At 42.2% G+C, this 27,962-nt stretch overlaps 1 long non-coding RNA gene and 1 other non-coding gene across 2 annotated transcripts; both read left to right on the top strand.

Annotated features, from left to right (window-relative positions):
* The first annotated feature begins 30 nt into the window (after positions 1-30).
* LOC132027930 (uncharacterized) lies at positions 31-27,889 on the top strand. The gene is made up of 5 exons (XR_009407254.1): positions 31-225; positions 12,417-12,474; positions 13,166-13,375; positions 26,476-26,684; positions 26,994-27,889. It is a non-coding gene; the product is annotated as an uncharacterized LOC132027930 (long non-coding RNA).
* Positions 20,415-20,558, top strand: LOC132028913 (U4 spliceosomal RNA). Its single transcript, XR_009407582.1, has one exon. It is a non-coding gene; the product is annotated as a U4 spliceosomal RNA (small nuclear RNA).
* Positions 27,890-27,962: the final 73 nt, after the last annotated feature.

Raw genomic sequence — 27,962 nt, 5'->3', positions numbered from 1 at the left:
TTTTTTTTTAAAGCTTTGAAAGGAAAAAAAAAAAAAAAAAATCCTCTGCCACTCTAAGGATGTGGTGGCAGAGGTTAAACTGCCTTTGAGAAAGCCAAATGTTTGGACTTCAGTGAAGGTTGACATGGAAACCCACCTGAGGCTTCCTCTGGTGTCTCGGGAGGAAATAAAACCCGAGATGAATGTTCCCATTGCGAGAGGAAGAGCCGCTCAGAGGGGTGGCAGGTAGGCCTGCACCGGGTGAGGGAGAAACGGCCCCGGGGGCGCAGACGAGGCAAGTCGGCGGACAGACATCAAAGGCCAGAAAGGGCACGACTGCGGCGTCTGTGCCGGTGCCCCGGGGGCATCCCGGCCGTCCCGGAACTTTCCACGGCCGGGGCTCCAGCGCCGCCGCTACTGGAAAGTTGACGTTTTTATTCGAAGCCCTTTCGCCCAGCCGTTTAATGAAGAGCAGCCGCGGGCCGGGCCGCGTCCCCGTCGAGCGCGGCGGCGGCGTCCCGGCGTCCCGGGCGGGGGCGCGCCCAGTGGGCACCTCCCTGGGCCGCCCGGCCCCGCCGCCGCCGTCGCCGCCGCCGCCCCGGCCCCACACCAGGCCGCAGGGCGGTGGCCGCCGAGCCGGGGAGGGGCGGGGTGCGGCGGAGGGGCTGCGCGCCGCCGCTCCCCGCCTGCCGGCCGCGCGCCTCCGCTCCGCCTGGCGCTTGCACGCCCCCACGCAGCTTTGCCCGCCGCTGTGCCGTAGGCGGTCCGGCTTCGGTCACTCCCCACGTGGGCACGGGAAAACTATAGTGAACCGAAGTTTTTGTTCCTTGGGGTTGGGGGAGGGGGTGGAGAGAGCGTAGAAGTGAGGAGAGTCTTGAGAGAAAGAGAGGAGGAGGAGGAAGGAAGCCAGAGAAGGGAGCCTGTAGGAACCGGAAGGAAGCAGGCAAGAAGCTGGTTGCTTCCAGGTTCTCCTTGTGTCTTTTTATCCGGATCTCTCCTCAGAGGTGGGCCAGGCTTGTGGGGGGAACTAGCCCTTGCACTCCAGGTGGCCCAGACTCTCCGTTGCTACTCTGAGTGCTTGAGCATGCCCTAGGAAAGAAATCTTGAGAATGTCTCTCTGGGGGATTTTGAGGGCCTCCATCTTGTAGGGTCACCGTTCCTTCCAAGTCTGGGTTATCCATACAGTCTAGTTGTGAGGTAAAAGAAGGACTCCTCGTTCAATCTGAGTATCAGATAAACAAGGAATAATTTTTACTCTAAGTATGTCCCATTCAATAGTGTGTGTGTGTGTTGGGGGGGGGCTAAATCTGGTAGCTGATTCAGTGTGTATTTATGATTCCTCTAATTCAGTTCCTGTCCAGGCAGCCACTCTTTGAAGTAGGAAAAGGACTCCTGCACACTCTACCAGCCACCAGGCCCAATTTCCAGTCTTCTTTTTGTCCCCTCTAAATTTGGTACAAGTTCAGCTTTGGGCCAAACTGTGAGGTGTTTTCTGGGGCAGTTGGTGGAGAGAGCTGCGTTGGGGGCAGAGATCAAGGGGGCTGTAATTTAGGTTACCTAAGATAGCAATTGGAATTTCCAGCTTGAGAAAACACCTCGACTAAGTGCTGTCTTCTCATTTATTGGAGGCATTTACAAGATGTGCTGTGAACATAAGAGTTAAATAGTAATCGCCTTTTGTAAGAGCAACTCTAACTGGAGTTTACATTTGGGATTAATAGTAAACTCCCCAGGCCTTACCGAGAGAAGAATGCAGTTGCCCAAATAAACAATATTTTGATCAGGACTGAGCACCAGTCCTCAGAGCATGTAGCCTTTTCCTAGCAAGGAGCATTTCCCAACTCTGAAGTAATTCGCAATGTGCTAGAAAAACATTTTTAAAAAATGGATATCTTAGATACCATAAAAGGGAAAACAATTCTCCCTTTTTAAGTAATAAATACCATTTGTAGGAGAATTCCTTCAGTTTGCAGTTCTGAATTATTTCCTGATAATGTGAGGTTTACAGTCTTGAACGGTGCCTACTGCCTATATAGTAAAGAGGAGTCTAAAAGAACAATGTAGGTCTGGGGTTTACTGTCCTCCAAATGTTACACATTCTTCTTGATACATAAAACTAAGAATGCATGCCACATATGGGGCTGGTCATTGAGACCCAGAGTGGAAGGCCCCTCAGAGGGTGGAATTCTGTCACAGCTTCCCAGTGGCCATTGTTCCTTCGGCCTCTCTAACCAAAGGGGAGGAATACCGAAGGAACACTTTCAAGTTGCTTCCCCCCAACCCCTTCCCATTATGTCCCCAACATCACAGACTGGATTTCAGCGAGATACAACATCTCAACAAAGACAGTCCTTTGACTAGAATCTGAAAGTGCTGAGAAGCACAGAAAACATGTTGTTCTACTGGGAGGTCTCAAACAGCTCCAGGAGGACTCTCTTGGACAGCCCTGGGTCTACTCCAGAAATGCTGCTCACTCTGCCCCCTGGTGCATGTGTGTGCGCGACTCATCCAGTCCGGAATTCCTTCCTCCCCACTTCCAGGCAGTGTTGTGAGCTGCTTTTGGAAGATCCTGCCTTCCTGGGGCCAGTGAATGTTTCTCACTCTGTGGGTCATGTGCTTAAGGTTGGGGAAACCAAAAACTTGGATTTCTTTCCAGTTCATTCCTTCAACAAATATTTGTTGATTTCCTACTGTGTCCACATCACTTTTCACCAAGCTGTCAAGGGAGTCAGGCTTGGGGATGAATGGGGGGGGGGGGCTGAGTCACTGTGGGGAGTGTTGTGGGCGAGCGGATGGCAAGGGGAGAGAGTGGGCACACTGGAATTTAATAACAGTAAAGCCACTTTATGCTCAATGTCTAGCAGTGTTTCTGGCACAAAGCTAATGCTCAGAAAGTATTTGTTGAATCTACTCGGCAGTGAAATATTCTGGGTGATTAACTTTTTCTTATTATCCTTAAACTCCTTTTCATTTCAGTAAGTATCTTATCAATCCCTTCTTGGTAACAATGTGTGCCAAAGTAAGATTTTTTTTCCTTAGAGGCTCAAAAACTTTGGAGCATATCAGACTCATTTTCTGATCTCAGATTGGGTCTGCTGTGTAATGAGTCCTATGGCAAGGCATTGCAGGAGAGGAGGTGAGTATGCACTGACAGAGGGACAGGTCTGGCTTTTTTGAAGAACTCTCTTATGCGAGTTTCTTTGTTGAGATGCTGCATCTCACTGAAATTCAACCTACAACAACGTTTGGGGGCAGGAAGGGAGGGAGAGGAAAACAATTAAGTAGGAAATGGGTATGACTTGGGAGCCCTGCTTATTAATGAACTGTATGCCTCTATCCCACGGCAACGTCCAGGTAGGGTAGGTTTGTGTGAGTGAAGCGGAGGGGCCTCTTCTCAGCTTTTGGTGAGGTGCAAGAAATATCTGGGAGACCCCCCCACAAACACACACAAACACACAAACACACGGCCAAGTCTGGCTGCTCACGCTGCGTGAAATTTTATGGATAGCGTTGCCCAGGGGTTGACATGGGAAACATTGCTACTGACTATTAAATGTTTTATTTTATTTTTTTTTAAGATTTTATTTATTTGACAGAGAAATCACAAGTAGGCAGAGATGCAGGCAGAAAGAGGGGGTGAAGCAGGCTCCCCGCTGAGCAGAGAGCCTAATGTGGGGCTTGATCCCAGGACCCCGAGATCATGACCCGAGCCAAAGGCAGTGGCTTAACCCACTGAGCCACCCAGGAGCCCCTAAATATTTTAAAACAATTAGATGTTTATTGGTTCTAGAATGTGAAAACCTTCCATAGTGCTGGATCTGGTGGGAGGCAGAGAGGAAAGAGAAGAGTCTCCACCTGCTGGGGCCTATAGAGTTGTTGCAGATTCAAAGGTAACACAAAACAATCAATTGATGTTATGACACAGGTACATAGAGACGGCAGAAAAGGACATGGGTCTCAGGAGCCAGAAAGAGTTAGAAGGCGAGAAGGGCTGATAGGGATAATAGTAAGGTGCCAGACACTGTGCTAAACAGACTGAGGGGACTGTTTCTGTGATCTACACTCTGGCTCTGTGGTGGCTGTGCTCTTGTTCCCATTTTCTACATGAGAAAGCTGAGTCGTACAACATTTAACTTGCCCCAGGTCACTCGGGATATTAATGGTGAAGCTGATATCAAGACATCTGTATAGAAGACAAAAAGAGTGGATGAAAATTGTAGTGTAGTGGTGGGGGGGGAGCACTTCCCCTCCCCCCCTCTCTCTTTAAAGCACGGTTGATAATTCCTACCTTTCAAGATTATTAGGTGGGATAAATGAGAGTGTTTGTGTGCATTCCAAGAGGCCTGGTGCTCAGTGGGAAGTCAGACTGCATTAGGGAAAAGTGGGGGTGAGGACAGACATCCCAGTGAGGAGTGGGGGACATGACTAATGGGAACAATGGGAAAGGGGATCTCGTTATTAGAGGACCTCAAAACCTAAGAGAGAGGACCTCAAAACCAGTTGATGTGTCATTACATACTTCACCAGAAGTAATGGTTCTTTTCTGATTTGGGAAATAGTATACACTCACAAATAATTGGTGGGAAAACCTGGGAAAGTAGAGAGATTAAAAAAATAATAATTCCACCACTTGTACATAACCATATATCTTTTTTATTATCTAACTTTGATCCTAACTTTATGCTATAAAATAAAAAATCATGATCTTAACTTTATGAAATACAGTGCTCATAAATGTATAATAAGTACATCTACTTACAATATTCTTTACAATTATACTGTGAAATTCTGCTTTTTTCATGCCTTTTTGAGAACATTTTCCTCACCACAAGATAGTATTTTTTAAAAGTATTTAAAGTGAGAGAGAACAATTTCTCTTTTATTGGCTATTTTGATTGTTCCCAATTTTTCACTTAAAAAATAGCAGTGGGATGAATATCTTTATTTGCACTTTAAAGAATTATTTCTTTAGGCCGAATTCCTAGAAATGGAGATACTAGGTCAAAAAGTTAAAGTGTTTTCAAGGCTCTTGATTTCATTTACCAAAGAGCTTTCCAGAAAGGTTAAATCAATTTCTGTTCCCACCAGTACCATGTGAGAGTGCCCATTTTAGGAATCCCTTGCCCACAATAAATTTTCCTTTTTAACTGATAATTTCATAGAAAAACATAGTATCTTGTTTTACTTTGTATTTCTTAGATTATAAGTGAGGTAGAACAGTTTTTCCAGTTTATTGGCTATTTGTATTTCTTCTTTTGTGAATTTTTTCTTTGTGTTCTTGACCATTATTCTAGAACAGCACTGTCAAATAAAGACCTGATATGAGTCATGTACATATGTTTTTCTAAAGTACAAACCTGAATGTGTCAGAGAGCAGGAAGTAGGAAAGAAGTAACAATGGCTTTGCCTTCTCTCAGGCTTCAGTTTTTAATTTTAAGTGAAAAAAATACATCATCTTTTATGGAATTTCTCAATTCAGTTTCAAAGATTTTGTATTTAGTAGAATTTCCTCCCAGATTTTAGAAATAGATAGACCGGGTTTTAGTTGGGTTTAGACTTGGGTTTTAGGTTTTCTCCACCCACGGATATATTAGCTCATGGGAAAGGTTCTATTAGAAAGTATTAATTAAACACCACAGGTTTTACTCTGGGTGAATAATTCTGACCAGGAGTTGAGATCATGAGAGCCATTTTAGGATGATGCCTGACCTGACAGAACCATGTTTTGGAAGAGTTTGAGCTTGGAGGTCTGTAGACAAGCTGGGAAGTCATTGGAACACACAGGCCTGAGGCACTGAGACTTTTGAAGGGACAGCGACATCAGGAATGGAGCAGGATGTGTCTATCCAGAAAACAATTCCTGTGAAAAGAAACTTTGGGTCTTTGTAAAAAAAAACCTGGACTATAGCCAATGAAGATAGAGAGAAAAGCTGGCTTTAAATGTTTTGTGTGTATTTTGGTGGATTTAAGAAAACAAAACAGTTTGCCTCTGCATAGAAATGGGAGGGTAGGAAATCTCACTTATGGGAAAATGTTATTTTCATATGGGATATGCCGACGTGGAGGGAAAAGTTGTCAGTCTGTGGAAGAAACTGAAGACTGGCTTATTCAACAACCATTCAGTCTCTGTTCCAGCTAGTCCTGTATCGCAGGGACTAGAAAGCTAAACAAACAAACCTGTTCTCAATCTCCTAAGCAGATGAATTATAAGCATGTGACTATAAGCATGGATTCTGCCTTAGTTGCACCTTTGAGATTTAATGGCAGAATGGAGCACATGGGCTTGTGGAAGAGGTCACATCTGAGCTAGGATTAGTAATGATGTGGTGAGAATAATGGAGTGATAGGAGATCTTCTAGTGATAGGAGGCTTCTCAGAGAAGAAAAAAGGTGCTGGTCAAATGTGTGGGGATTTTATTAAGGAGATAACTCTGAAGAACATGAAAGGTTTGGTTTTGTGGAGCTGGTTGAGGCTGAAGGACATAAAACTTTATAGGCTATATCAATTCAATGTTATATCTTTCTTCACTGGGAGCCAAAGAATACATGGCAAGACTAATAGAGTATTTGCTTTAACTTTGTTATGACTTTTAATAGTATGGCTTTGAGCAGATTGCTTATAGTCTCTAGATTTTCACTTCCTCTTCTTTTTTTCTTTAATTTTAAATTTTTTATTAACATATAATGTATTATTAGCCCCAGGGGTACAGGTCTGTGAATTGCCAGGTTTACACACTTCACAGCACTCACCATAGCACATACCCTCCCCAATGTCCATAACCCAACCACCATCTCCCTACCCCACTCCCCCCAGCAGCCCTTAGTTTGTTTTGTGAGATTAAGAGTCTCTTATGATTTGTCTCCCTCCCAATTCCACCTTGTTTCATTTTTTCCTTCCCTACCCCCCAAACCCCCCACTTTGCCCCTCAACTTCCTCATATCAGGGAGATCATATGATAATTGTCTTTCTCTGATTGACTTATTTCGCTAAGCATAATACCCTCTAGTTCCATCCATGTCATTGCAAATGGCAGGATTTCATTTCTTTTGATGGCTGCATAGTATTCCATTGTAGATATATACCACCTCTTCTTTATCCATTCATCTGTTGATGGACATCTATTCGCTTCCTCTTCTTACATATCTAAGACCATTTTTGCCAGAATTGAAGCCCCCTCCAAAGTGAATATTTAATAGTAGTTCCCCACCTCTATGAATCAGGCAGTGTGCTAGGTACTTAAGATACAAAGTTTATCATGACAAGGTCTCTACCCTCAAGAACTCATATATTCTGTCGGGGGAGAGCACAGTAGTCAACAGGAATTACAATACAAATCAGAGTAATGATGAAGGTCCACAAAAGCATCCCAGCTTGGGTAGGGCTGGGGAGTTGCAGAGGAAATCAAGGAAGATTCTCAGAGGAGAGTAGATTTGTTGCAGATCACAGGGGTGAGTCTAAGTGTTTAGATAGAGAAAGCAGGGAAGTCATTTTTAGTCAACTGAGAAGCATGGACAATAGTGTAGGTATATGAACACTTTCAGCCAGGACTAGTAACATGTCTAGGTACTCTGGGAGGATGGGTCATGGTGATCTGACCCTTCTGTTGCCCCCGATACTTGCTCTGTCAGTTGACTCCTCCCTCTCAGTAGCTTCAGGATCCCTTTACATAGGCCACTTCTCTTTGGTCAAAACCTATAAACTCAAGTCTTCTCAGAGATTTGATAATTTTCCTTGTTTGTCTGTTTCTCCATCTATTGTCCTTTGACTATCTTTCCTTCCTTTTCACTCTCGGTCTCCCTCTTCTCCCTTTGTAACTCAATCTCAATCAATCTTTCTTTCTTTTAAAGATTTTATTTATTTATTTGACAGACAGAGATCACAAGTAGGCAGAGAGGCAAGGGAGGGGGGTGGGGAAGCAGGCTCCCTGCCAAGCAGAGAGCCAGATGTGGGGCTCAAAGCCAGGACCCTGGGATCATGACCTGAGCCAAAGGCAGAGGCGTAACCCACTGAGCCACCCAGCACCCCTCAATCTCAGTCTTTCTTACTCAATCTCCAGTGCCTTAGGTTCCTTGTCCATCCCTCTGCTAATCTATTCTTACCGCAGGTTGCCGGGGGCTAACAGATGGCCAGAATCCATAGCTCCTTTTTCTGTTCCTTTCTTATTTACCTCTGTAATAGTTAGCCCTTTGCCGCTTCTTCCCAAATCTTTTATCTCACTATCCTTTCAGAATCTCTTGAGTCTTCTGTCACCTTTGCCAGTCCTTTTCTGCTGCCCAACCCTGAAGTTTAATGCTTCCTAGCATTCTTTTCTGAGCTCCATTTTTACAACCAACAACTCTCTCGGAGTAATGTCCCTCTCTTGGGGTTTCAATTTACCTCCCTCCATTATTCTAGCGATTCTGGAACCCTTATCTGTGGCCTCTGCCTGTTGCCTGGGGTTCCATGTCACGTTTCCCATCTCCTACTGAGGACTCCATTTTTCTGTTCCTCAGGCATCTCTAAGTGAATATATCTCCAATCAAACTTAATAGCTTTTCCAACAATCCTATTTCCCATATATCCTATATATACTTCCTATATATCCATTTCCATCTCAGTGTCCAAACTTGAAACCTGGGAGGGGTCCTTACAGCCTCCTTCTCTCTCTTCCATATCCAATTTATCAACAAGTCCTTTTATTCCTTTCTATTTATCTCATGAGTTTTTTTTCTCCTCGTCACTATCTGAGATCCTGATCACTATTGAACTGATCAGCTTTCTTTTTTAGTGGGGGGGTCAGCTTTTTCGTTCGTATCCTTTCTTTTCCTTTCACTCCACTCAAATCTATCTTCAAGTATCTTTCAGAGGGATCATTCTAAACTACATTCATTCCAACATGAGTGATGTAAATCATTCCACATTCCTGATTGAAAAATGTGTTTTCTATTACCTAAAACAGTAGTTATCCTTCTTGCACAGAGACTTTTTCATGTCGAAACACCTGGTGTATGCCCACGTGTTAGCTATACTCTTGGTGCCTGTTGATTGAGAAAGCACATCAACCAAAAGCTACTTCAAATTCAGCGACAAGTTTATTCTGTTATTAACAAATATAGCATTGACATCCATTGACCAATAATATATATTCAGAAACATAAGACATATTTCATCTGAAGGCCATGAATGGTGGATTCTTGGACTCCTTGCAATAACTACTTCCTACTAGTCAGGAACCACTGCCTTAAAGATGACATCCAAATTAATTAATGAGCTATATAAGGTAATTTAAACATTTTTTTTTTTTCTTGAGAGAGAGAGAGAACCTGCAGTTGAGTGTGGCGGGTGGTGGTGGGGAGGGGAGGTGGAGTGGGGAAAAGGGCAAAGGGAGAGGGAGAGAGAATCGTAAGCAGGCTGCATGCCCAGGACAGAACCCAAGGTGGACTTTGACTTTATGTTCCTGAGATTTTGACCTGAGCTGAAATCAAGAGTTGGATGTTCAACCAACTGAACCAACCCAGTGTCCTGTAAAGTGATGTTTCCACTCTCATCTCTAGTCACTTTGCCGTCCTTGCCTTCTTGTCACACCACGTTGCCTCCACAAGTTGCTCCTTTTCCTCCGGTTCCTCACTCTTCACTTTTTCAGGAATTCCCCTCCTTCCTTTCCTCTCTCTAAAACATCCGTACCTTATCCCTCAAGACCTGACAAAAATGTCAGGAGAGAAGACTTATTTAGATTCCTCTTAGAGTTATTTGTTCTTTGATGCAACTCATAACACTTCGTGCATCATCTCTAGCAAAGCACTTATTACATATTATATTAGGATGGTTTTTACATTTATCTCTCTCCCTAGATTCTGGGCTCCCGGGTGGCAGAGTCTGGGTCTTATTCATCTTTGTATCCTGGCCTCCCAGAATAGTGCTTGGCATATGGTAAGTGCTGTGGTATATAGTAAATGTTGGTGGATTCATAGTAACTATTAGAATATCTCTGGCAACCTTAGAGCAGCATCAAAGAAAAGCAAAATCCCAGCCCTGAATGCCTAGCTCTTTCCTCGAAACTACCACTCTATGCTTCTGAAGCGTCTGCAAGCATCTCTATGCAGGGACAAATAATGATCAATCTTACACTTATCCATAAACTTGTAGAAAGTTACAGCTATAAATAACTGTAGCTGTCATGCAATATGAGTCCTTCACATTACAGACTGGGAAATCGGCATTGAGACTTTCCTTTTCCACATCCAGCATCACTCTTTTTAGCTTTCTCCATATTCTGGTCCCTGATTCATTTTCTTTGGATCCCGACTTGTCTACATTCCTCCTAAATTGTTGGAATAAGTCACTCATTTACAGAAGGTATAAAATTTGTTTTAGTCCCTAATATACAAATGCCTGCAATCCATAGATAGTGTATATTTTTAAATGATTTAGACATTTTAATCTTCCTCCTGGCCCCAAGTTCTTCACTGGGCAGTATCTAAGGAGGAACAGCATTGGCAGATGTGAATTCAAGCTTCCTTTACTTCTCTTGCCCAGACTGTGAGGGAAGTGAATGGGCAGCAAAGTGCCAAAGGCAAGCGGCCAGAGAAGAGCAGCAACCTGGACATCCAACCTCTGGAAAAGTGAAAATCTACTGAGGCCCACTCTCATTTCAGAGATTATAACCTGTCTGGTTTGTATAACCTCTGAGCCTTGAGCCTCAAATACCAGGTGTCAAACAGGAGATGGGTATTTTTGTGGCAATGTGGATGTTATTTGGTGGGGGCGGGGGGGGCAGATATTTATATGGAACCATGAAGTAAGTGACTTGAAGGAGAATGTGGAGAAAATTTGTCTTGGGCAAGAGGCTAAGCCACTAAAGTATCTTCAGGGTGCTGTGTATAACATGGAAAAAATTAGACTTTCTTCTGTTGCATCCAACTGACTACATGGTCACTTTGAGAACAGGAAAGTGGTAGTTATTCTTGAAGAAGTGTGCAGGAGAAAATTTAGCAAGAGGAAGTTATAACTGAGGACTTCTGAAGCGTCTGCCCCAGATCTAAAATAGATTACTGCCTCCCTATGGAGGAAAAACCTGGGCATCTCACTGAATTTAAATGAGGTATTACTGTTAGTTATTAAAAATGAAAATCCTCCTACATCTAGTTGCCTGGGGTGTGCAAGCATCCTTACCAACCTGTATTCTATCTTTTGGCAAGTAAAAGTGACCTGAACTCATCTATTTATACAGATTCCTAACTCTAGGGGTGGAAATTGTCAGGCTTCCAAATTCAAGTCTAGGGAGGTTAGAATCCTTATTGTACAAAGCTTGTCCATCAAATAAAGCTGGTGTTAATTAACTCTGGCATTCCTAAATTCATTTTGCATATTCAAAGGTTGCTATGAAGGCTGGGTCTTAAATAACAAATGCACAGACAGCACCATTAAGCAGAATGCAGGCATCACATAGTTTTCCTTGTGTTGCTTCTGTTACCAATCAAGCATGCAGATGTGAGACTAGAGCATTTCTGCTCTAGTAAGTCCCACAAAAGATGCTGTTCATTGATCTTGGCAGTGGTTAGTACTATTCTAAGAAGGCAGCTGTGCATGGCAGAGCTCACTGTTATAGCTCAAAATCTGTCCTTTCTTAACACTTGCAGGACATTAGGTTACAGCATTCAGAAGGAAATAGAACAGATAGAAGGGTACATTGAGAAACAACAGTTAAAATGCTATGACTTATAAAATCCCTTATGTGCAGCACAATGTTTTCAGTTATTAAATGAACATAATTAAAGAGCAATTTGCTTGCATTGTTAGTACTGTTGTATATTCCTACCATATTGGTCAGTTTTAACTTTTTTTTTTTTTATAGATTTTATTTATTTATTTGACAGACAGAGAAAGATCACAAGTAGGCAGAGAGGCAGGCAGAGTGAGAGGAGGAAGTAGGCTCCCTGCTGAGCAGAGAGCCTGACCCTGGACTCGATTCCAGAACCCTGAGATCATGACCTGAGCTGAAGGCAGAGGCTTTAACCCACTGAGCCACCCAGGAGCCCTAGTTTTAACTTTTTGTAGACAACTTGCAACTAGTGCAGATGAATAGTAGTTCATGGATATATTTAAATCTAAAACAAGAGGTTTACATGATATGATATTTAGAAATTTTAGTTAGCACGTTTCAAGTTATAGTAACTTCAACAAATACCCTATGTAAACAGAATATTTGGATATAAAGTAAGCCACCAATGCAATATCTGAGAGGTTGGTCTTCTTTTTTCATGTGATCCTTTTCTGGGCAACAAAATTGCAAACTCATTTGCAGGCGATTCAGAGGCACACAGAGAAATGCCCATGGATTCAGTTCAGGAGTACACTGACCTACTAGGACAAGAATGGCTTTGTCTGGGCTCACGTGACCAAAAACTGCACACAGTCTCTAATGATAGACATACCTTTTTCCTTTTGATTATTGGCAGGATGCCCACTGTAAACGGACAGCAGGCTGGGTGCTGAGCAGAGTTGGAGAATGAGAAGGTAACGGAGCAGTTTTTCTTCTTTCTCCCCAATGTTACATAATGTAGATTCATTTACTCCTTAAGTCACCAGGCAAATATCCGGCTATCCTTATGTGCACTGTAATCACCCTCTTTGCTAGTGCTTCCGGAATAAAACACTATTTGCATCCAGACATCACATGTTTTTGTCTTTGCATATATGCTAGATTCTAATGATCCTGATTCATTCCATGGTATTATGGCAAGAACATCGTTGGATCTGCATCTTAAGGCTTTAAAATAGAGATTGGGGTTTTGAATTGAGAGCCTTTTCTCCCCCTTCATTTGCAGATTATTCCCTTTTTTCCTATTCTGCGTTAAACCAGACACTCCTAAAAGAGTCTGTACCTCGAACAGACCGGGCATTGTTGGGAATACATGGGCTGCAGTTCCATAGAAATCCTGTCCATGAGTCAGAAAGCAAACACCAGGCCTGTTGTATTGATTCTATGATGTGGGTTACTAATATAACACCTGACGTGTGTGAGCTGGCCAAGAGCTGCTCCCTCAAGAGTTGCTGGGCAGAAGGCTGGAAGGGTTGCAGCTAATTGGAAGTATAACCCATGACTGTTTAGGGGAGGCAAAGTCGTGCCATTTGAGAGCCAGGCCTTTCCCTTCTGTTTCTCAGTGGGGATGCTATTTTCTTAATAGTGTCCATGGCTTTATTGCAGTCAGTGGAAGACAAGAGGCCATTTGTTTCCTGTACATCAATCACCATGGACCCGAGATCTCAGGGTATGCTCATCAGAAGGGAGGCTGCACGAGCCCTGCTCCTAAATTCTTGGAGAACACTCAAACAAGTCAGCTAACTGCAAGAGCCCAATTTATCAGACTCTATGGTGGATAGAGGTGTGAAGAAAAACCCAGATGTCTTCCAATGAGTAAGCAAAATAGATTGCTCGTCTGTCATTGTCTATGGTATCATGGACCTGCTATAATCTGAGGTCAGCAACCTTCACCTTCCAGCCTGATTTTGTATAGCAAACAAACTAAAAATGACTTTTACATTTTAAAAGCATTGTTAAAAACAAAAACAACAACAAATTAAAAGCAGAGAACAGGGGCCAGAGACTGTACGTGGTCCATGAAACCTGAAGTATTTACTATCTGGCCTTCTATGGAAAAAAATGTCTAAGCTGTGAAGGCATGATAATGAGAAATTGTGTATTTCTAGCTGCCTCGTTCCTTCTCTCCCCCTCTCAGTCCATCTGAGTTGTCAGCTGGCCCAGGGGAGGACTCTGGCTCACTTAAGAGAGTCCTTCTGGACCAGGTGTGGTTTTGAGATTCCTGCCCCACTTTCAGGCGGGCCTGACCACAGTAAGGCCATGCCTGGTGTTCCTGAGGTAAAGGGGTGGAGACAAGTTAGACTGAACATGTATTTGAACAGTCCCCTCCAAGTTCCCAGCCCATGACAGGCCTGCCACAGCCGCCCAGCTTCTCAGCGAGCACACACATTTATCAGATCTTTTGAGCCATTCGATACTTGGGTGTTTTTCTTCCAATGCCTTTTTTGAAGAGCTGGCCCACCTCCAGTGTTTTGGGAAGATAAGATTCTAAATTAATTCCTAAAGTTTCGGTAAGATAGAGACTGCCTTTCAATCCGGGTTCTTCCTCTTTGTTCTTTGATCCAAATCCCCGGAGAGTCACGGGTGTCTCTCCTGCTTCAGCTCTGTCTGAATGTTGCCAGTGAGGTCTGCTGATGTGCCCCTAGGTTGATGACCAGGAATGGGGCCGGGGAGGGGAAACATCCTTCCTCTTTCATCTTGCTTTCTCTTTGGGCCAAACATTCTCTTCTTGAAGGATTATGAATCTCAAGGCTAGGTATGCCTCACATAAACAGACTGACTTAAAAACCTGGGATTCCAAGAAGCTTCCAGATGGGGCATCCATCCCCATTTCCCTGTGACTCTCATCTCCCCCTTATCCTCTTTGGTGTTGAAGGTCCTGGTTCAGGCCTTCATCGCCTGTCACTAAGACCAGAGTAGTGACCGCATCACTGGTGACTCAAATCCAAGTCCACCTCAGCCTACTCTGCACCCTGCTTCTGGGGAGCTGAACACCTGGCTGTGTTCCCATAGCCTACAGAATAAAAGTTCAATTCTCTCATGGCAGCTTGAGATCTGCCTACTTTTCCAGTGATCTGCCTACTTCCTTACCTCATCTCCCATTTGCATCTATTTTTTTAAAGATTTTTTAAATATATTTTTTTAAATTATTTTATTATTTGACAGGCAGAGAGGCAGGCAGAGAGAGAGAGAGAGAGATGGAAGCAGGCTCCCTGCTGAGTAGAGAGCCCCATGCGGGACTCAGTCCCAGGACCCTGGGATCATGACCCGAGCCGAAGGCAGTGGCTTAACCCACTGAGCCACCCAGGCGCCCCTGCATCTATTTTTTTTAAATATGGTTACAACTGTGTCATTCCTTAGCAGACTGACACATCTATGCCTTTAATCATGCGGGTGGCACCACCATCTAAAAATGCCCTACCTGCTCTTTTCCTAGTGTGTTTCACTAATACCTAATCATCTTTCAGCTTGGAGATCAGGTTCATGTTAAGGATTAAATTGCATCTCCCCAAAAGATACAGAAGCCCTAACCCCCAGTACCTTTGAATGTGACCTTATTTGGAAATAGGGTTTTTGTAGCCATTCAAGTTAAGATGAAGTCAGTAGGGCCAGCCCAATCAAAAATGACTGGCACCTTCTAAAAAAGGCAAATTTGGACACAGATTTGCATGGAGGGATGATGATGTGAAGAACCTGGGAGAATGCCACCTATAAGCCAAAGAATGACAGGCTATCAGAAGCAAGGAGAGAGGCCTGAAGCCGGTTCTTCTACAGCCCTCAGAATGAACCCTTGATCTTGGATTTAGGCTCCACAACTCTGAGAGAATAAATTTCTTTTGGTAAGCCACACAGTGCGTGGTACTTTGTTAAGGCAGCCCTAGCAAACAAGTATGGGTCATTTTGACTGGAGAGCCTTTCTTGGTTCACATACAAGGCAAAATGGACTTTTGTGTGCCCCAGCTTATTCTAGATATATCCCATTATGCCAGCAGCCATATACAATAAAGCTGTGCATTCAATTTATAATGCATATGCAGATCACCTGGTAATCTTGTTAAAGGGCAGATTCTGATTCCTTTGGTCTGGGTTGGGGTCTGAGATGCTGAATTTCTAGCAAACTCCCAGGTGATACTGATGCTGCTGATCCACGGGCCATACTCTGAGTGCCAAGGCTTTAGGACACTTGTTAACATGCGTAGTCATGATGCTGTACCATGCCCGAGGGCAAGATCTAGGTCTTTAAATACCTCATACTTGAGGCAGTGCTGGGAATATGACAGGCACTTAATAAATGTTGGTTGGATGGTTAGTGAACCGATAAATGAATGAATCTATGTTATTAGACTTGTTCATTGGTATCGAAGGATTCATGTTCATTCCCAAGATATGTTGGACATACAATAACTGCCCTGCCAAATGTCTCACAGCTTTCCTACCCTTCACCTGTTTTACTTGTTTGAAACTCAGGGAGAAAATCTGCTCTTGGGTGCCTGGATGTCTCAGTTGGTTAAGCAACTGCCTTTGGCTCAGGTCATGATCCTAGAGTCCTGGGATCGAGCACTGCATTGGGCTCCCAGCTCCGCAGGAAGTCTGCTTCTCCCTTCTCCCTCTGACCTTCTCCCCTCTCATGCTGTCTCTCTCAAATAAATAAATAAAAATCTTAAAAAAAAAAAAAAAAAAAAGCAGCTCCTATCACACACGAGGAAAAACATTCTTGAAGGCCTCAGTGGTGGTAGGGGAGGTTTATTGCTCATTCGTCAACTATATTGAAGTCAGCTCTTTGACACTGTTTGGCAAGAGTCACCCCCTTCCTCCATCCATCTTCCACTTCTACTCTTTGTGAACTGCCCAGAAGGTGACCACTGAGAGCCAGAGGACAGGCAAGCAATGTACATAACTGAGCTCCTGGTAGGAATTGGCTCTGTGCCCTTGAAAGAGCTTACTGGGGTAGGTGTTATTATGCCTAGTGGGGGACAGAAGCAGGAGTGAAGCAGATTTAGCTTCACGATCTGTGTCTTTTCCATTGCACTGTGAAAGAGACAGCCAGTGCTCTAACCCACCATGCTGAAGCTATCTCTGTGTCCTTCTCCCCTCCCAGCAGAAAATAGACAGTAGTAGCTCTTACTTTCCAGCTAAGAGGTGAGTACTCAGCTGCTTTCTAGGCTCTTCCTATTCTGGTAGTCACAGAGCTGTCTTGGTTTTCTGGCATCTTCAAGAAACAGGATGTTCAGGGGCACCTGAGTGGGGTTCAGTTGGTTGAGCGTCTGCCTTTGGCACAGGTCATGATCTTAAGGTTCTGGGATCGAACCCTGAATTGGGTTTTCCACTCAGTGGTGAGTCTGCTTCTCCTTCTGCCTCTGTGTTCCCTCTCCCTTGGTGATTGCTTTCACTCTCCCTAAAATAAATAAAATCTTTAAAAAACAACAACAACAAAGAAACAGGATGTTTCTTCCTGTAAGTGATTCCTTTCAATTTAAAAAATTGTTTTAACAATTTGGGATAGAATAATTCTGACATACAGTATACTGGTTTTGCCTTCTTCAATAAGCTCTGAATGCCTCAGGGCCATTGTGAAGGATTGTCATTCCTAACACTGTGCTGAAATTTATGCATATTTTCAGATATTTCTGAAAATAGTGAACTGTTTGCCCCTACAGTAAGTGGTGTCAGACTCAATATATTTTTTAAAGATTTTATTTTTAAGTAATCTCTACACCCAATATGGGGCTCAAACTCACAAGCCCAAGATCAAGAGCCATAAAGTCTACCAGAGTCTACCTGACTACCTGTCTCCCAGACAGGTGCCAAGACTCAATCTTTTCTTGGACAGTAGTTCTTTTGTAGTTTTTTTTTTTTTCTATTCATCCCTTAATCTAAAGACTATCAGTTATTCTCTGTTGCTGCTGTCAGTGAATTTGCTTCTACTGTCTTGTTTCTCATTGGTTCATTCGGTTCTCAAGGATGAGAAGAATTGATTGAAAGCCTGTTAGAAATATATGCAAAATAAAAGTGAATAGGACATGAACCAAACATCTAAGACGTTTCCTTCTGAGTTAGTTTAAGAGATTCATTGCCTTTAAAATAAATGTTTTTATTCTCCCAGAAGTTTCAGTGAATTTTCTGGTTCTGAGCATTGTATTTCCAAGTTAAGGTCTTTTCAGAAATAGTATCTATTAAGGTGCATTGGTGCTGTACAATATATTAGCTTTAGACTCCTTCCTGCCCATAAAACAGCTAATAACAGTAAATACTCGCTAATCTGGAACAATGCAAAAGAGAAGACATTCTGAAGTAATTTTTTAAGACCTCTTTTAAAGTACTTAAAAAAAAAAATCATGTGGGTCTCTTGCTTTCTGAATCAAAAAGTGACTCACATTAGCTGCTAAGAAAATGTTGGATGTATTCTGTTGAGTAGACAACAGTATTCATTTGGCTTTAAACAGTATGTCCAAACACTTTATTGTCTTAAGTAATTTAAACCTAATGTTGTAATCTTTCAGTGTATTTTCCCCTATAAAATCATTTCTAAATAGTAAAAAAATAAACTCTAGCGTCAACCAGGTTAGATTATTGCAAATTCCTCATGAATAGGGTCTCACTTTACTATATCTGTTTCTTTCTATCGTTCTTTCTTTCTTTGTTAACTGCGAAAGCCTTGTCTCAGTGACCTTTTGGCATTTCACAATTAAGGTTTTCCCATACCTTCGGGAAGAAATTTTAAAACTGAAAGGTAATTTTATTTATGCCTCCTTATCAAAGTATATGCTAAAACTTCTCATTTTGAAAAATCAGAGGAGAGCAAAGGAAGAAGAATCAAAGATGAAGAAAAAAGAGGTAATTGGTCAAAATTCAGTGTGGTGTATGTATAGCAGGCTAGGGGCCAGAGGACAGGCCCTGCTTGGATTCACTGGAATGTTCCTGTGGGTAATGAATGGAAGGTACAGCCCCTGGAGGCAGACTATTTCTTCTTGGTACTTACAGACCAATGACCCTTAGGTTTATCTGGAAAATCAGCATTTGAAAAGTCAATGTGATTTATCTAAGAAGAAATCAGTACCAGCAAATTAGTTCTTTTAAACATAGAAACAAACTGTAAGGGTTTTTTTCTACCCTGGGCTTTTCATTCCAAAGAGCTTTGAATAAAGAGATGCACTACCAACTAAGAATACATTCATCTCAGATAATGCAACAAGTTTCAGTTCTAACAGGATTTCCTGGTGTAACAGAAGCTTTCCCTAACAAAATAATTGTAGTCTAGAGGAAACAAGGAAATTAGGCTTTAAGAGTCTCTTTTCTTACTTTTTATTCTTTTGGCATAAAAGTACAGGGGCTTTTTTCTTGTTTTAAGATGTTTTTATGATTAATGAGATGGACTAACGTGTTGGAGGTTAAAGCTAAACACACAAGGGAAAACATGCTGTTTACAGAAATTTGTAATTTACTAGCCAGAACCACGTTTGTTGGGCAAAAAGCCTTCATAAAATAATTACGAAAATAAATAGTTAACTTTGATTTTTGTTGCTCACGTAGAAAAATTAAGGGCCATTTTTTAGGAAATAATAGTACTACCAACAACAACAAAAAGAATAAGGACAAGAAAAGAAAAAAGACATTTTTGTAAGATGTATGTTCACACAATCTAAAAAATTCTGAATAGGTGCCAATTGTATACTTTCCTAAATTTCAGTTGTTTTTAAACACTCTTTTACCAACCTTATTTTTTCTTATTTTGATTTAGGAAAAAAAGGCTACTACCCTACAGTGCTTCAAAGAGTAGGAAAGTCTCTATCAATAATCTTTAAGCTTTCTGCTCAAACACATCAAAAGGTATTAACTATCAGTTTGTCCCTCAGTCAGTGAGATGGTCTTCTTTTTATGCTCGGAAAGATATAGACTGCTTCCTGACTGTGGGAGAGAACATGTAAATTATATTTGTCTATGCCTACAATTCCTGCATCTTCCCAAGTTGGAAGTGTCTAAATCAGAAATGAAGAGGAAAAAAAGGAAAATCTAAATGTCAATGAGATTCTTCGTAGTTTGTGAAAACACCATGATGCTATCTTTCTAACTAGAAAAGATTTTTCAGGAAGCCTTGTCTTTTAAAAACTCTCTTGTCTCTGTATATCTTTGAAGCTTAAATTTTTGTACAAATTTACCAAGCTCCTTATTGTTTTCAAAACTGCTTCTCCAAGAAGCTTAGAACTTTTTTTTTTTTTTTTTGCAGAATTTATAAATAGATTTGAACAGACATTTTAACTAAAAAGCCAGGATAAGGGGGCACCTGGGTGCCACAGTTGGTTAATCATCCAACTCTTGATTTCAGCTGAGGTTGTGATCTCAGGATGGGTGTGGTGCTCAATGTGGAGTCTGCTTAACCTTCTCCCCCTGTTCCTCCACCTCCCTCATGTGTGTGTGTGTGTGTGTGTGTGTGTGTTTATTTGTGTATTGTTCTTAATTAATGCTGAGATATTTAAGTAAGTGTTTCTAAGTAAATTTGATTCTTTATTTTATTTTTAATTTAATTAATTAATTTTAAGTAATTTCTGTACCCAAACTGGGGTTTGGAATCACAACCCTAAGATCAAGAGTCACCTTCTCCTCTGACTGAGCCAGTCAGGCACCTCTGATTCTTTATTCTATTTTTATTTTTATTTTTTTAAAGATTGTATTTATTTATTTGACAGAGATCACAAGTAGGCAGAGAGGTAGGCAGAGAGAGAGAGAGAAGCCGGCTCCCTGCTGAGCAGAGAGATGGATGCGGGGCTCGATCCCAGAACCCTGCCCTGAGCCGAAGGCAGAGGCTTTAACCCACTGAGCCACCCAAGCACCCTGATTCTTTATTTTAAACAATCTTAGCTTTGTGCAGTGGCAGTATCGTAGCCAATGAGGTTTATCCGAGGTGCGATTATTGCTAATTAAACAATCTTAACTTCCCTCTCAAGATAGAGTTTATGGGTAAGAAACTCCCGGTCTCAATGTTCCAATGACCCAACTTTCTAATTACTCCTACTGCACCCCCGTAAAGCCCCAGAGTCTTTCCTCAAAAGAGGCTCCTCCAGTCAGTTCTACTGCCCTTACTGGTCTTCCTTCTTCAGTGAGGCAACAAATATTTCATGTGGTGCCAAAGGGGACAGACTCTTTTCCTTCCATACTCAAGTACCTCACCCATGTTCACTGTAGAAATGGATTTTGTCTTGCTGTGAGAATCCTGTTCATTTGAATTGGGTGTTCTGTTAGCTTTTTGTAGTAAGGGAAAAGCATTTCAACAATCCCTACTCTTCTGCTGGAAAATACATCTCACCCCGGTCTGTTATCTTCTTTTTGTGTGGAGTGAGGTAAAGAAGTGATTTATCCTCTCAACTTGCACGCTCTGCATTGTCTCGCTGACTTCCCTTCCAGGCTCTCCATGGGATTTGAGAATTTATATTTCCTTGCTTTTGTTTGCTGATTGTATAAAGGATTTTTATCTTCTTGTTTCAAGTGAAGTCTCACCAGCTTGGATTTCCTTTCTTTAGGTAACACTTTGTCCTCTAAGCATTTTTTTTTTTTTTTAGCATTTTCTTGAGTTTCTTCACACTCCTCATTTTGTTTCTTTTTTCATGTATACTTTAAGAAGGCATTGCTTTTTCAACTCTATTGTTTTTCTCCCTTTTTTCCTCTTTATTTCTTTGGAATGGCACTTCTCTCTCTCTCTCTCACCATTATTTAAAATGACCTAAAAGGTGAAGTGCAATATCCACCCCAAAAGGCTCCTTTTCTGTTTGTTTCTAAAAGCACCACCCACGAGAATTTACACTCACTCTGAGTAGCTGTTCTCAAATTAGAATCACCTATTGTCATTCACCTAGTGTCATTTGTCCTTGGGGTATAAGTTTAGCTCGGTTCAGGTGAAATAGAATATACACAGAGAGAACAAAAGAACAAAGACCATCATTCTCCCGACTCCCACAATACCTAGCAGACAAAGACTCAGCATAACAAAGGCTTCAGGCCTAGGATTTAAGAGTTTCACACCAGGGTGTGTGTGTGAGAAATATATATTAATTTCTGTAAGAACAAAGAAAATTGATGAATTTCAAAGCAGACAAAAGAAATAACACTGCAAGTTTAATTTAATTTGAATAAAGTAATTATGGCTAGAAGCTGCATAGTATAAGATATTTTCTAAGTTTCACTTGGTGGCTCACATTTTTTAAAAAGAACATATAATAAAATTCCAAGTCAACGAAATAGGAACAGTGCCTTAGAAGCTGCTGTAGGCAAATGTGGTTTGTATTTAGTTAATTCAATCGTTTTTTAAAAGTTTTTCTCTTAAATAATATGATTTTTTAAATGCAATCAGTTAGTGGTAGCATTAGTTTGATTCAGGTTTATTATAGGTATGAAGTAAAAGCAGTAATAGATAATATGGTTTAAGGCGGCATTGAAAAAGTCTGGCTCTAAAAATTTCACATGTTAGCAAAAGCAGCAAACAGGAATCCAACTAAATCATCAGCATTTTAAAATCTTAACTCTTCCTCCTTGGGGAATCAGCCGCAGCTGGAGGAAAATGCATTGCCCCAAGACACACAGGACATCATCTTATGAAGTGATTCCTGGTGCGCAGTAGGGAGAAAAGGTCAAACAAGGACAGCTGAACAGTGAGAGTTTCAAGTTCAGGAAAGGTTTATCTTGAACTTAAGGGGATGTCCTTGGTCCCCTTGTTGCAGAATTCCTAGCTTTCATGGTTGTATCAGGGTATTTCTCTATGTATACTGTTGAGATCTTTTATCCTCATCAAAATAGACCGCTAGGGGCGCCTGGGTGGCTCAGAGGTTTGGGCCACTGCATTTGGCTCGGGTTCTGGAATCGGGTCCCACATCAGGCTCTCTGCTCGGCGAGTAGCCTGTTTCCCCCTCTCTCTCAGCCTGGCTCTCTGCCTACTTGTTATCTCTCTCTCTGTGTGTCAAATAAATAAAATCTTAAATAAATATATATGTATACCTTTAAAAATGTGCAAGAGGATTTTCAGGGCAGGGACTGTATGAAGCTCTAAGGGTGGACATGTATCCCTGTGTATTTGTCCACCTGCAGAGAATGTACAATACTAAGAGGGAAGTGTGATGTAAACTGTGGTCTTTGGGTAGTTATGCTGTGTCAGTGGACATTCATCGATTGTAACAAAGGTGTGACCGTGGTGGGGGGGTTGGTAGTGGATGAGGGTGGGTGGGGGGTGGACAGGATGTATGTGGGAAATCTCTGTACTTTATGCTCAGTTTTGCTGTAAAGTTAAAACTGCTCTAGAAAACAAATGTACTTTAAAAAACTTGCACAGCAGAGACCTCCCCACCTCTCCTGCCTCTTCCTTCTAGGCATTTCAGTTCAGCTTTTCAAATGCTTGGGAGTGACAAACAAAGACCACATACAGCCTTGAGGCATGTCCCTTATCTAGTAGATCATAGGGTAGAGTGAGGAGACCACCATTAATAATTGAATAGGGCTAACAGGTCTTGCAGGATGTATGACCACTCTACTTAATATTCTACTGCTTAACAGCATTTTTAGATTATGAAATTAATGTAGCAATGTAACAAAAAGCTTGAAAACTAGGGGGAAAAGCCTAATTGCACCATCCTGAACAAGCACCTAGTAGTTTTGGATTCTCTTCCAATGTTGCCCATATTTCTTTTTTACAATCACAATCCTAATGTGCATGTGATTTTTGTACCCTGTATTTTTCTCTTAATGTGAGGTCATAAACATTTTTTCATGTTGCTAGTTTTTAAAATTATTTTAACATAGATCTTGGTATTACAAGGAGATGTACTTGCCATTTACTTAGTTATGTCTTGCCATATAGTATTTTAGCTGCATTTAAGTAACCCCTTGCTACTTTGTGTAGCCTCTGGGCTGGTAGCATGGGCAACCCCTGGGGGTCTGTTAGACTTGCAGAGTTACAAGTCCCACCTACAGAATCTGCCTTTTAAGAAGGTCTCCAAGTGATGCACATCAGATTTGGAGAAGCACTGAGTTAGCCTACTTATAAATAATACTGCTGTGAACATCTTCACATTTTGCTTGTGGATGGTTTAGTTATGTTCAATTTCCAGAAGTGAGATTATGAGTTCAAAAGACTTGCAGATTTTTATGTTTGCCAGAATTGCTGGAAAGTTCTTTAGGAGCCAGAACAGTGGGTGTAACTGAGTGCTCTAACCTGAAGGCGGGGTCCAATTAGTGCCCTCTGTCAGCTGGCGGATTACAGTTGACCTCTTGGAGGCCTCTGGTGTTAAAAGTCCTACTATTTAAAGAACAAGCCTCCTGTTACTATCTGGCTGTGGCAGAGCCAGAGAGAAAAGCTTTCTGTTCCATCTCTCTGCCCCTTAGACTCACAGAGCTTCTTGGAGTGCCCATCAGATTGCAGGGCTAACAACTCCTAAATATTCCCGATACAGGCCAGAAACCTCTTAAATTTCATGTCTAGGGAATTCATTCCTGACTCTCTCTGAGTCATGAAGAAAAAGAAAAGCTTCTTTCGGGGGCTTTTAGGTTCACCTTCCAAGCCACAGTCATTCTAGCCTTGTTCTGGCATCCATGACCTAAAGGATCACTGTGCCGCCTCCTCCATGGCTCCCTAAGTCTCTTTCCTTCCCCAGGAGCTGCTGGTACTTTCTTTTACAGATAATCTCAGCCCTGGAGGGGTCTGCAGTTCGAGGGCTTGTGCCATCCTCCTTGGGTTCCAACATGTTATCCAGACTTTCTCTGCTCACCACCACTTTCATATCTGACCTGCTTTTCTACTCCAGCATCTCCAGTTTTTTAGTTGGCCTCTCGGTTGCTGTTTTTCTTGGGACAATGTCACATTCTGGGGCTTATGATATGCTTTCCTGATAGTGATATTGTCCAGATCCTCAGTTTGTTTCTTACTGTTCTTAAGCCCGCCCGTCAAAACTGCCACACATCAGGCCTGCTTATCTGTGTAGATGTCTGGGACTGTGTCTGGCAACTTCACCGCGCTGGTTTCACCTTCGTTTAAGGACGATCACAAACGACATCTGGATTTGTCTTAAGATTACTGGGATACCAATATCCATCCTAGCAGGCTTAACGAGATCACTAATGTGCCTTTACGATTTCTTTTGAAGACATTTCCTCAATTAAGTCGCTCTCCCTTTTCCATCAGTGAAAAAGCACAATGTTATCTCACAGAAATGGAAGTGTGCTTTCCACCAATTACTCTTCTTTATGGGGTTCAACCTGGTTATGTGGGTGACAGGGAGAGAATGAGAGAGAGAGAGAGTCTGACTTTTACCCATAGTTCATTTTGCTCTGAAGGAGGCCAAATAGAGTAACTTGTCTTCAAGATGTCTCCCATTAGTTCCTTCCGGTATGTGCAAACCATTCTCCCCTTGAGCAGTGGAATCTATGCTTCTATTTCTTGGACTCTGAGCTGATAGGTGAATGCTGTGACTAACAACATAACTCACAGGAGAAGTAAGGCTAGGTCATAAGAAAGCTTACAGCTTCTGCCTGGCTCTCTCAGAATGCTCACTCTGGGGGAATCCAGCCCCAGTGATATAAGATAGCTGACTACCTCCAAGATTACCATGCTGTGAGGAGACCCACTGTAGCCACACAGAGAAGCCACATGGACAGAGGTACGACCAATAAGTCCACAGCCATCCCAGCCCCCATGTCAGATGTGTGAGTGAAGAAAACTTTAGAAGATTCCAACCTCTGCCTTCATTCAATGGAATGACTTTGAGGGACTCCAAAGGAGTACCACCCAGCTGAGCCTTTAAACACCCAGAACCATGAAAAAAAAATTACATAATTGTAAATCACTAAGTTTTGAGGGAGGTTTATTATACAGTAGTAGATTATCAGAATATCAAATATCCATTTTTGGTAGGGAAACCTCTCAGATTCAAGGTAGTAATAGAACTGTGTCAGTGATTATGCCACAGAGTGTGAACTAATGCTTCAACTTGTCTTTAAAAGCTATGGCTTGCTAAATTACTCTGGAAAGAGTAAAGTATCTCAGTTACTTTAAGTTGCAATCAAGATGTGGCTTGGATGGGCTGTTCTCCAGAGCCGGGTGATGAAAGATACCAATTCAGTGCTGATGGGCTAGCTTTGTTCTAGGACTTTATTCAAGGGGAGTCTGACCTTAGTAACTACAGTATGGAAATAGGTCATAGCCATAGAAAGTTAGAGGAAGAGGCCATATATATAGAAATTGCCTAGTCCAACCATCTACTTTTTTTTTTTCCTTTTTTTAGATCAGATAGATAGAGGTGCACAGAGCTTGCCCAGATCTAGATCTGGCTAGTGTCAATACCAGGATAAGAATTCACACTCTGGGGCACCTGGGTGGCTCAGTGGGTTAAAGCCTCTGCCTTCGGCTCAGTCATGATCTCAGGGTCCTGGGATTGAGTCCCAAACTGGCTCTCTGCTCAGCAGGGAGCCTGCTTCCTCCTCTCTTTCTCTCTCTGCCTGCCTCTCTGCCTATTTGTGATCTCTGTCAAATAAATAAATAAAATCTTAAAAAAAAAAAAATTCACATCTCCTGGCCCAGGTGCAGCACCTTTTACCCTATCACTCTGCCCCTTGGATACTAAAGAAACTCTGAGGAAGTTGTTGTATGCCATTTGGTTTTATCTTCCCTTTCATTTATTTTATATATCTATATCGATATCTAGGTATCTATATCTATATATCTCCTCTCTATTGTTAATCTGTACAATGGGGCTAATACTTACCTTATGTGATATTTATGAGGGTTAAATGTGATAGCTTATGGAAATTATCTGGCATTTACTGTGTACTCAATAAATGATAAGTATCGTCTTCATGAGCCCAGTAAAACAGATTCTTTGGAATAACCATCTTAAGAGCCTTTAAATTGAAAGAATTTTTCCCCACAAACCATACCCTAGGTATGAGAAATTCATCACTGGGGAGGACTCCAGGAGGCAATTCAGCATCCACCCAAGTTCTAACCCAGACAAGGAGACATTTCAATGACCTGTGAGAGAAGAGAGAGCGGGATGTGGATAATTAGCACGGCTGCATGGAAAAAGTCACCATCCTGCAAAGAGAAGCCGAGAGGCTGAGTCAGCTCTAGACAAGAATAGGAAGAGAGCAGGTCTGGATGTCTGGAGTTCTTTCTGTCAACTTTTTATAAAAATAAGTACCTCTAGCTGTCTGTCTGCTAAGGAGACATCCATCACCCAGTCTGTGAAAGTAGCTTTCCTTAGGCCTGTCTCTCCAGACTTCTGTTGTGGTTACTTGTCTCACTGTGGTTATCCCCATGTCTGCTTCTCTGTCTCCCTTGTATCATATGTGCTGCGTGTGTAAAACTCTTTATGTGGAGTCTGGGAACGGTTTTTAATACATTCAGAGCAATAAGCCAGAACCTCCACCTTTAATACCTGCTTCTGCCATTTCTCATCAGCGGGACTGTGAGCACATGTGGGGAGCAGCCACCCGTGACAGATCGGGGCCTCACCGCTCACAAAGATGCAGACGGGGAGAAAGGGAACGATTGCACCGAACACCTGTCCAGCAGTCTGGAGGCACAGCAAAGGTGCTCTAACAGCCCTAAGGAAAAGTGGACACAGCCCAGATTGTGGACACAGCCAACAAGGGATGCTACAGTTTAATTATCATCATGATTGCAGGCGATGAGCAGAAAACTCATTTTCACCCACCCTTTGCTCACTGCATGGTAAGCGGAAGTTGTTGCTTCACAGCTGTCAGCAGATGCCTTTGGAGTTAGACGGATGGGTTCAAATTCCAGGTCTGCTGCTGGTTGCCTTTATGATTTGTGGTAAACTATTTAAGTTCTTGGAGCTACAATTTCCTCACCTGAAAAATGGGGATGATAATAACGCCTGCTTTACAAGCAGGTTGTAAAGAAGATCGCATGGAAGTCGTGTAAGAAAAACGTCTGTCATTGCTCTGGAATATTGCTGATGCTCCATAAATTAGAGCCCTTGATGCTGACTTTCCAAGTAAAGGGGGGAAATACTGTACAGTGAATAAGATTAGCTTCCTCATTGGGACTAAATCTTCAACCCCACACTTAAGATGTCACTTAACCTTCCTGTATCTATCAAGTGAGGATCATTTTGTTTCACCCCTTCAGAGATTTGGTGAATCTTAACCTTAGGTCTAGCTGGACTCCCTTTGCTCTGTAACACCAAGATGTCTAGCTCCAGAAGATGGGAGGGTCTGCAGAATTTTCACCTGGGCTTGGGACTGGTTTGACTCTGTTTCTAAGACGAATTCAGAGATTTTGTGCTCCTCCTCAAAAGGTCGCATTATAAACATCTGCTACTACTATTTGTCCCTAAAATGTTAACGTTCTGTATAAACAGTGAAAAAGGAACTTCTCGTCCTAAGTGTTTTATTCAGTTATGTA

This window comes from Mustela nigripes, chromosome 12 (assembly GCF_022355385.1).
Source record: "Mustela nigripes isolate SB6536 chromosome 12, MUSNIG.SB6536, whole genome shotgun sequence".
In the NCBI taxonomy this organism is placed as follows: domain Eukaryota; kingdom Metazoa; phylum Chordata; class Mammalia; order Carnivora; family Mustelidae; genus Mustela; species Mustela nigripes.
This window is presented reverse-complemented; position numbering and strand designations above follow the sequence as displayed.